At 40.8% G+C, this 11,149-nt stretch overlaps 1 pseudogene; it reads left to right on the top strand.

Annotated features, from left to right (window-relative positions):
- The first annotated feature begins 694 nt into the window (after positions 1-694).
- LOC114044004 lies at positions 695-795 on the top strand (annotated as a pseudogene).
- The last annotated feature ends 10,354 nt before the right edge of the window (positions 796-11,149 follow it).

Genomic DNA, 11,149 nt, shown 5'->3' with positions numbered 1-11,149 from the left:
GTGGACAGCCCAAGTCAGAGCCAGCTGTGATGGGACTGATTTTGGACTAGAATCGGGTGTCTGAATCCACAACTCAAGGAAGGAACCCAGACTAAACCTGCGCTCTAACCAAAGGCCAGCTCAGTGGTGTAACCATAGGCAAGGTCTATATTGAGTGGCAGAACAACTGATATTTGTATAGAGCATTACCTTTTGGAATGTACTTTATAGATCTTATCCCACTGGATCTTCAGAACAACCTTGTGAGAGGTAAGTAGAACAGGTATCTACATTTTGCAGATGAGGAAACTTTTAATGGTCACCCAGTAAGTGACTGACCTGGGATAGAAATCCAGGTATAAATCCCAACACCCACTGCTGTTGTGACTGTCTCACAGATGCTTCTCATCATCAAGGGGGTAGTTGTACTGGAATATGATCACCATCCCAGAAATCCAAAGAAACAATTAGTCACTGCAACAGCAGTAAGAGGCATGGTTGGAGCAATGTGTAGGAAAGAGGAAATCACTTTCTTTTGTTTTTCCTCCTACCTGTCTGATCTGGAGATGAAAAAAGCTGATGCCAGAGCATCTATATCAGACTGTTGGAACCAGGTCAGAAAACCAGTTTGTCCAAGTCCGTGGTTCAAGTCATATTAGCAAGTGACTCCAATGAACTGGACCCAGCTGCCACACCCTTTTAAATTGCTGGCTTGGTGCTTGATTCAGCAGAATATATGCCAAAAATGGAACAAGAAGATTAGCATGACCCCTAAACAAAGATGACACTCAGATTTGTGAAATGTTCCATATTTTTTGTTCTCTGGATTCATTTTTGTCAATGAAAGCGTCACAGTGGTCTGCTTGTCTCTGGTGTTCTCAAATGGTCAATTCTCACTGGAGCTTTGAATATGTAGCCTTTTTTGTCCCACAAAGATTCACAATATGTGGCTTAAGTCCACATCCTGGGCATTTACTAGAGAAGGAGGCTCAGCAGTAATATGGCTAGTGCCCAGTCAGGAAACAACAATAATAATAATAAATAACATTTATATAGCACTTGAAGTTTTGCAAAGTATTTTACATACATTAACTCATTTTGATCCTTACAATAATCCTGAGAGGCAGGTGTAATAATTATCCCCATTTTGCAGATGAGGAAAGTGAGGCACAGAGAGGTTAAGTGACTTGCCCAGGATCATACAGCTCGTGTTTGCGACAGAATTTGAACTCAAGTCTTCCTGATTCCAAGTATTAATCAGAAAAAAAAAAGCTAATCGGTCAGGATCAACTGGCATTACTTTCTACCTATTGAAGTCGGTCATACTCCCAATGTCATGGAAACCATGAGCTACAGCCCCAACTTTCCCCAATGGAAAGGCCAGACAGCTCTGTGAACTTCAGAACACCTTGTGAGTGATTCTCGCACTGTAAAATTTCTGTTTCTGCTTTTAGAAAGGCTACATGATCTAGCAGCTGTGGACCCCAGACACTATAATAAGCATGCTTTTGACATCTGTCTACGAAAGTGGCCAGCCTGGTCAGGTGCTAGGGATTTAGCTGACCAAGAACGTGTTTTCAGGACCTTTTGTTGTTGTTCAGTCATTTCAGTCATGTCTGACTCTGTGACCCCATTTGGAATTTTCTTGGCAAAGATACTGGAGTGGTTTGCCATTTCCTCCTCCAGCTCATTTTATAGATGAAGAAACTGAAGCAAACAGGGTTAAGTGACTTGAATGCAGTCACACAGCTAGTAAGTGTCTGAGGTCAGATCTGAACTCAGGTTTTCCAGACTTCAGGCTCAGGACTGTTCTACTATGCCACCTGGAGCTACTAAATCTTAAATCAAATATATAGTAATATCAGTCACCATTAATAAAAATTCTTTGTTAATCCAGACCAAGTAATTAAATGTAAGAATGAATAAAATGGTGGCCCCTCTGTTGACTATGTACAACATAGTAAAGGAAGTAAAGGACCTCTTACCCAGAATCAATGAGATAATCAGGATTCCATTTTATCATATAATGATTCCTTTAAGACACCAAATTCAGGCATGACTGCTATGTCCTTTGACAAAGATAGTTTGTTTTCACACTGACATAACTTAAGGTTATGTCATCTGGATTTCCAGTTCTTTCAACTGTGGCTTCTCAATTCTAATTTTCCCTATCCATCTGAGTTGATTAGTTTGATCCAGGCCTTTCAAGATCCTACTGTGGTCAGCTGGGTCTATGCCTCGACCTATGGACTTGGGCCTACCAGTTAATGGATAGGTGAATACGTACCCAGGGTAAGCAGCTCCCAGGGTGGAAGTTTCTTCCATTAATGCAGGTTGTACGTAAGTCCTAGTTAGTTGCCAGAAGTACGTAAAGGTTAAGTGACTTGCCTGTTGTCTCAAAATTAGCATCATCTGCAGGAGTAGAATGTAGATCTGCCTGACTTCAAGCCCAGAGCCACAAGGTCACTCTGCCTGTTAGAGAATAGTTTTCAGAATATAATATAAAGAGAAAGATCCACAAATAAGAATAGATCAGGGAAAGAGAACACTTACGGATTTATTTTTCCAAAATTTCCCGGAACCCAGCCCAGGAGGCATCCTTGTTAACAGAACAGTATAGTAGAAATAGGGCTGAATTTATATCTGAAAACCTGAGATGTATTCCCTGTTTAAACAATTGCTGGGGCAGCTAGGTGGCATAGAGGATAGAGCACTGGGCCTGGAGTGAGGAAGGCTTGAGTTCAAATTTGTTTTCAGACACTTACTACCTGTGTGACCTTGAACAAGTCATGTTTCCTCTGTTTGCCTCAGTTTCCTCATCTGTAAAATGACCTGGAGAAAGAAACGGCAAGCCACTCCAGTATCTTTGGCAAGAAAACCCTAAATGGGGTCAGGAAGAGTCAGATACAACTGAAAAATGACTCAGAACAATAAGACAGTGGGCAAGTCACTATACTCATTTGAGCCTGTTTCCTCCTTTGTAAAAAAGAGAATAATAATACTTTCATTAGGCTCCTATTGAGAGCACTGTGGGGATCCAATACAATAATGTGGATAAAATGTTTTGTAAACCTTAAATCGCCATACAAATGCCAGTAATTATTATCAATTATAAGATAATAAGAAAGGTACATTGGGAAGCCTTGCATTTAATCCTATCCCATCATTTTGTATTTATTTTGTATATATCCTCAGAGCACCCACCAAACTCTCTACTATTATAAATTGCAGATAAGGTGCTGACCCAGCATTAGGGGAGGAAGTTTCTTCATCTGGGAGTTCTTTATACTAATGAATTCATAGGTCCAGTCACCATCCCTATTCCTTCATCTACTTACCTGTAAACATGTCGTGCCCCCTGGAGAAAGTAAGCTCTGAGTGGGTAGAGATCATCTTGCTCGTCTTTATATTAGCAGCACTGACACTGTGCCTGTCGTATAGGAGATAGGGACTGGACCTGTGTTTTCACCGATAGAGACAGGGAAATTCCTTCTGCAAAGACAGGACAGCACATTCTTTTCAAGCTGTGGTTGTAGAAAGTGATCGAGAACCCTGAGAGTTTCAGGAACTTGCTCAGGGTCACGGGGCCTGTATGTGTCAGGGGCAGGACATGAATCTGGGTGTCACTACCACTAAAGTCAGCTCTGCCTCCACTATGCCGTGGCTGCCTCTCACCTGATACAAAGAAGGTACTTAATGAACATTTATTTTTATTATTATTTATTCGATAAGATTTCCAATCATCTCAGAAAACAATGGCTCTCTCTTCTTGGGTTTCCTAGAAAATGCGTAGATAAAAGGGGAATGGCCAAGGAGTCAGAGGCTCACAAGTTTAGGGCTGAAAGAGACCTCAGACGTCATTAGTCCTGCTTTTTGCAGATAACAAAAGTCAGCCCCACAAAGGTTAGGTGACTTGTTGAGCGTCACAAGATAGTAAGTGAATGAGTTGGACACGAACCCAGGTTACCATGACTCCAAGTCCAGAATTCTCTCCACTTTAGCCAATTGCCTCTCAGGCATTGTAGATTGCTCTGAGATTCTGGGTCTTGCATAACAATCTGTGATGTGGCGTTTTTAGTGGCTCTTAGGAAAGCAGGAGCTTGACTAGTGGCTCCATCCCAATACCCTCGGGCTGGAAGCAGCGCCATTGCCGGCCCACGCCAGGAGGCTCTTCAGATGAGCACTGCCGTTAGCTGCTACTTTATAGCAAGAGCAGCATAATGAAGAGCACTTCGTTCCACACTCCTGAGAATGAAGTCAACATATCTCTGGGCCCTTGTGCATTGATCAACAAAGCTGGCTCTTCTACTTAAGGTACCTCTGTGCCCTGGATGCAAGCACACTCTATGGGTCAGCATATATGGGGGAGGGCAGTGCTGTGACCTGTTACATTATTGACTTGATGGCAGCAGTGACCCAGATTGGTAATGATCCAAATAAGATTTAATGACAGCAAAGAAGTTGATCTTGAATTTAGAAGATCTACGTTTAAGTTTCTTGCTCTGGCAATCTGCTAGCTTTGGAAATTTGGTCAAGTTAATGAACTTTTCTGAGCCTCAGTTTCTCTATTGGCAAAATACTTTTGCAATGAAACTTCTACTGACATTGAGAAAACGACTTTATAAACTTTAAAATGCTACATTGGGCAGCTAGGTGGTGCAGTGGGTAGAGGGCTGGACTTGGAATCAGAAAGATTCAAATCCAACCTCAGTTACTGACTAGCTGTGTGACTCCAAGCAAGTCACTTAACCCTGTTTGCCTCAGTTTCCTTATCTGTAAAATGAGCTGGAGAAGGAAATGGCAAACCACCCCAGTGTCTTTGGCAAGAAAACCTCAAATGGGGTCACAAAGAGTCAGATAATGACTGAAATGACACAACTATAATCATATAGTAATGTGAATTATTATTTTTATCAAACTATAATCCCCATAAGGGTAGGGGGCATGTCTTATCTAAACTTTTTTATGTCCCTTGGCACCTAGCAGAGTGCCTTATGTGTAATAAGAAGTTAAAAATTTTTATTAAATGGTATAGAATAGAATGACCCAATTTTGGAAATGGGGTGTGAGAATTCCCCAACCTTATGGGCAGAAGGAAGGATGGAAAGAAGGAAGGAAATAAGCATTTAGTAAGTACCCACTCAGGGCTAAGCACTGTACTAAATGCTTTGCAAGCATCTCATTTGATTCTTACAACAACTCCAAGAGATAATGCTATTATGATCTCCATTTTACAGTTGAGGAAACTGAGCCACATAGAGATTAAGTGATCTGTCCGATGGCTGTCCTCCTCCATACCTTTCCCCCAAGTTCTCCCATTCCCAATGTAAGTCAGTAAGAAGAAGAATGAATGCACTGTGCACCTGAATGACAGGGAGACAAAGAAGGTGAGGTTGCATTAAGGCTGACTCTGGTTCTAAGCCTTCACCTTCTACCCAAGGGTAAGACTGTGGCTGGGGCCACACATGAATGTGGAGAATAAATCGATCTGGTTTGCTTTCTGCTGCGGTAAAAGGTAAGTGCTCCTTCATGGCATAGTAGATAGATGGCTGGTCTTAGAGTCAGAAAGACCCAAGTTTGAATAGCTGTTTGACCTCAGTTTCCATTTCTCCATCTATGAAATGGAGCTAATATAAAATAGCATTAATAATAGCAACAACCTCCCAGAATTGTTGTGAGGATCAAATGAGATAACATACTTAAAGTGTTTTGCGAACTTTAATGTCTATTTAACAGTTAGCTATTAATATTGTTATTATTATTATTAGCACTAAGTGACAGCCATTCTATGGGCTCTAGGCACCCTGGGAACTTAACTGACTCTTTATTCTTCCCCATGCCACATTTAGAAGCACTTACTCAACCATCTTTCCCCTGGAGCCTGGGGGAGATTTAGTGCCTGAGAACAGAATTATGACATTGAATTAGGACACTGGCCAAACCTCAGAATTAGGCAAATTAGGAATCTGGTCAAATGATGTGGTTGGACTAGAACAGAAATTCTTAATTTTTGTATGTGTCATGGACCCCTTTGATAGTCTGGTGAAGCCTATGAAAACTTTCTCAGAATAATGCTTTTAAATGCATAAAACAAAACACACAGGATTACAAAGGAAACCAATTTCACAGAAATGCAGGTATCAAAATGAAAAAAAAAAAAAAAACATGCTCGTGAACTCCAGGTTAAGAATATTTGGACTAGGTGATCTCTAAGGTCACTTTCAATTCAGCCATTTTGTGATTCTGTTGGTCCATGGTGAAGTCAAATTTGGCAAGTGCTTATTCATATATTTGAGGATAACCTTGTAAGGATAATAAAAGCTAACATTTAATAATGTTTTAAGGATCATAGACTTCAAATTCAAAGTAAGCTTAGGAGCCACTGAGTCTAACACCTTCATTTTATAGATGAGGAAACTGAGGCACAGAGAGGTTAAGGGACATGTTCAGGGTTACATATCTTGTGACCTTAATGCGGGACTTAAAGATAAATCTTCCTGATTCCAAGTCCAGTTCCCTACCCACTGCTCCATTACACTTATTATCTCATTTGATCCCTATATCAAACCTGTAACATAGATGCTATTATTATTCCTCATTTTACTGCTGAGGAAATGAAAAAGGTCACGTGACTTACACAATCTCATGCAGCTAATAAGTATTTGAGGCATGATTCAAGCTTAGGTGTTCCTGAATCCAAGTTCTGTGTTCTACCTACTGTGACACCTAGTGTCTCCACAAGAATCACAAGTCCTCATGATTCACCAGAGGGCGCTGGCAAAATTGGCTTTGCCATAGACACAAATACCACAAAAAACATTGTTTTTGGGGACAGGATCAATTCTCCTTGCAGTGCTCATGATGAGAAAAAGCAAAAAGATTACTACAGAGATAAATGAAGTTTAAGGTTTGTTGGCATAGCCTCCTTCCATGCAGCAGATACCTGTTTTCTCTAGCATTTTTCTAGATCTTTAGATACCAAAGAGAGGTGGAAGAGAGAAGTGTAAGGGTGTTTAGGGGAATTACAGTAATGCTCATTTTCCAAGAGACGTGTTTCCTAGCAGGAATTTTAAAAGAGATGATTCAATGTTTCGTGGCATTCACTTTTTTTCTGGCTGACTCAGACTCTGTGAGGCACATTTGTGAAGAGAAGATAAAGGGAAGGAATCTGACGGCAAGGGTGGTCAAGGGGCTGTTTAGCAGGGCCAGCCTCTGAAGAACCTGATACTAGATTTGATAGCTGGTTAGGAGTTGAGCACAGCCTCTACTGGAGTCAGCTGCACACCAAGTGGGTGAATTATTTGGGGATATGCTGAGAAGAGAAGCAAGATTGGGAACCAAGTTGGGGGGAGGGGGGAAGGGGCACACAAGACAGGAGTTATCTATAGAATTTAACCATGCCTAAGGACTTTAATCATGGAGCCTGGAAAGCATTAGGACTATATAAAGACTGAGGGGATACTGAGAAGTTATCTGCACATGTGCAATCTGAGCTAGCTGGTGCAGCTCAGGCTTTGAGTACCACCTGGTGGCTTGCACAGATATAGCAACCCTAGCAGGTGCTCCAAGCCACACCCTTTGGTGCTAGCAACACTCTCCCCATGGCACCCATAATGTCTTGGCACATAAATTGCAAATGGGAGGTCATACTTTAAGGATTTAATTTTGAGGTTTTGTGAACTTTTCACCTCATGGATATTTCCAGTCAAATGATTTTTTAAAAACATTTTGTTGAAAAATATCTCAATTTACATTTTTTATTTTTTTAACATTTTCTTCAATGGAACTATTTTCTTTCCAGTTTAGGATTTAATGCTTGTTTTCTCACCAAAGTGGCATGCTGGATAGAGTGCTAGATTTGGAGTCAAGAAGATTAAAGTTTGAATCTTGCCTCAAAAACTTCCTGTCTATAAGTCACTTGACCTCTGATAGTCTTACTTGTAAAATGGGGATAATAATAGCAACTATTTCACAGGGTTGGTAAGAAGATCAAATAAGATAATACGTGTAAAATATGTTGCAAATAAGCATTAGTTATTATTCTTCCCTTTCTTCTGACTCATTGTGTCACATAGGATTTCGAGGAAGACCTGCCTGCCACCGCCAGTATTCTGTTTGCAGCTAATCCATGTTAATAACTGCTGCCCAGAGGGGTTTATAATGGTTTTATAAAACTGATCACTGCTGATTAATTGTATGTATGTTGCATGTTGCCTTGAGCCCATTATTATTGCATATCTTCTTGTATTTTTTATACATGTGATATACAGATTTGCTATATGCCATTATTAAATGGCATGGCATGTTTATATGCTTGCAATTGCATTATTGCTTTACTGAGTACAATTCCAACTAAAATTTCAATAAAATGAAGACCAAAACTTTAGAAGCGCAGTGTGTAGTAATAAGGAGGACATGTAATTTTAACCATTGAACTTCAGCATAAAGGTACGTATATTGTTAGTGTACTGTAAGATACTATAAAGGATTTGGGGAGATGAGAAGTAATCACTAACAAGCATATGGGATCACACAAAACCCAAGCCTGTTTCTGAAAATTGCTAGAAACCACTGATTGTTAACCAGCTCTTAATGAGATAAGAGTTTGGGATAGTACTTAGCAATTAATCAGTAAATCTCTTCTGGAGGTGAAGACTTACTTAAGTCAATTGGAAACCATAAGGGGAAGAGAAGATTTGACTGGCCCTACAGCATCTGATTGGTGAAAGATTGCTGTTAAGAAAAGATACATTGTTCATGGGTGGTAATAGTCTAGAGTTCTCTTAACACACAGGCTAGCCTGAGCCAAGAAGTATCTCAGGTGTGGTCTCATGCCCTCCTGGGGAAGATCCATTGAGTTCTTAGATTACTCATTCAACTGAAAAAATGCAACTTTTGGTAAGTGCAGAAATAGTGTTAAGCTAGAAGCTTTTAAGGACAAGTTTTTTGATTGGGCAGAGTATGAAGGCCACAAACCCATAAAGAACATGGAAGGATTTTAACCTCTATGCATTTTGTTTGTTTGTGATTGTTTTGATGTTGTCTCACCATTAAATTGGGTGCTCCTTGAGAGCAGGCTGTCTTTTGCCTTTCTTTGTATCTTCAGTACTTAGCACAGTGCCTAGAACACCGGTGCTTAATAAATATTGACTACCTGGAGGCCAGAAGCTCAATCTGGTGGTGGCAGGACAGACCAACAAACATGCGTTGTTTCTCACTGCTACCTTTCCATGAAAAGGAAATAAGCCCTCTGATTTTATCATTCATGTGGACAGATACCTAGAGACTGGCAATGAGAGAAGCAGTAAAACCCAAAGAGACAGATAAAGTCCCACTGGTTTAAGTGAGCAAGGGTCTGCTGTACCACAGAGAACTGAGTTTAGAACATGCTGATAGTAAGTGAGACAAGAAATTGGTAGATTCTGATCTGTTGATACAAAAAGACTGAATGAGGACAGTGCTGGGACTGCCAAGAGTGATCTAACAAAGGAAAATCTAACTTCAAGTGGAGCTAAAATACCTTTTCACATGTGGAAGACAGAAGCAAGACAACAGACCATCACTGGTTACCCAGTGGCAAATTTAAGGTCTTACAGAAAGTCTGAAGAGAAGTAGAATGGTAGAGTACCACTCCACTGGGAGAAGCAGAGGGTCAGGGGACCAGAGTCACAACAGAATGATGCAAGAATGCTACTAGTTGAGTGCAGCTAAGAAGCTGATGCACCCACTGCTACAGCTGTGGTCTAATGGATGAATGAGTTAACTCCTCTTCAGGAGAAGAATATGGCAACAGTGCACTCTAAGCTAAATTGTAAGGAATCAACTTTAGAAAACAAAGATGGAACCAGGGATAGAGGTCATCCCAGATGCCCAAAATGCTAAGCCTGACCCCATCTTCAGTTGTTTATTTGGTTCATTCCACCTGAAGTCATAGAACCTCATGTGAATGTGTATGGTCAGACCTGTATTTTAGGAAGGTCACTAGTAGCTAAGTGTAGGGCGGTCTGGGGTGGAGAGAGCCTTGTGGCAGGGAGACAGACCAAGACTATTGCAATAGGCCAGGCATGAAGTAATGAGGGCTTGCACTAGGGTGGCTGGTGGCAGTGTCAGAGTAGAGAAGGGTATGTATGGGAGAGATGTTATGAAGGTAAAATTTGATGGCTTTTGTCAACATAGTGGATATAAGGCATGAGAGAGGGTGAGGAGTCAAGTATGACACCTATGATGTGAGCCTGTGTGACTGAGAGGATGGTGATACCTTCAAAAGTAATAGGGAAGCTAGGAAGAGGGGAGGGTTGGGAAGGAAGGAAAGGGTAAATAACCATCAATACATATAGCCCACATTAACAAAAAAAAAAAGTGAATGTGTAATCAAATGTGGAAGCTTTCACCAATGTATTTGTCATTTTGAAACATTTGATAAAATACCACAGAAGACTAGTACTCTTTGTTTTTGGTCAGTTGTTTTCAGTTGTATCTGACTCTTCATGACCTCGTTTTGGTGTTTTCTTGGCAAAGGTACTGGAGTGGTTTATCATTTCCTTCTCCAGCTCATTTTACAGATGAGGAAACTGAGGCAAACAGGATTAAGTGACTTGCCCAGGGTCACACAGCTAGTAAATGTCTGAGGCTAGATTTGAACTCTGGAAGATGAGTATTCCTGACTCCAGGCCTCTAATCCAATGTGCCCTCTAGCCATCCATATCCTTAAATATCTTGGACCTCATGTAATTTTATAGAGATTGTAAAATTTTTCACCAAGTGGATAAGAAATATAACCTTTGCTGCCACAGCTTCCTGGTGCACAGGAGCCACTTGTCTTTCCTCTGCATCTTTTTAGATCCTCAAGTACCAAAGAAAACATAAATATGGAGCCAGAATAACCACTCTAGATCTATACTGAAAAAGAGTTGTCCAGAGTTAAGCGGATGTCATACATTCAAAAGGCTGATATTGTGTTTTATAGCCTGGCACATAGTAGGCACTTAATAAATGCTTATTGATTGAATTATAATGTTCCCTTTTTCTGGTTGACTCAGATTCCTGGTGTATGACTGCACCACCCTGGGAAGAGACCCAGGGTCCAGGCCAGCAGGGTCCAGGGTCAGTTCATGGAAGTATCCAGCAGCAAATTCAACTGGTTAAGAGGCTAGGCATTGAGGATGTTCTC

Source organism: Vombatus ursinus, unplaced genomic scaffold (genome assembly GCF_900497805.2).
Source record: "Vombatus ursinus unplaced genomic scaffold, bare-nosed wombat genome assembly UNPS02014770.1, whole genome shotgun sequence".
Lineage (NCBI taxonomy): Eukaryota > Metazoa > Chordata > Mammalia > Diprotodontia > Vombatidae > Vombatus > Vombatus ursinus.
This window is presented reverse-complemented; position numbering and strand designations above follow the sequence as displayed.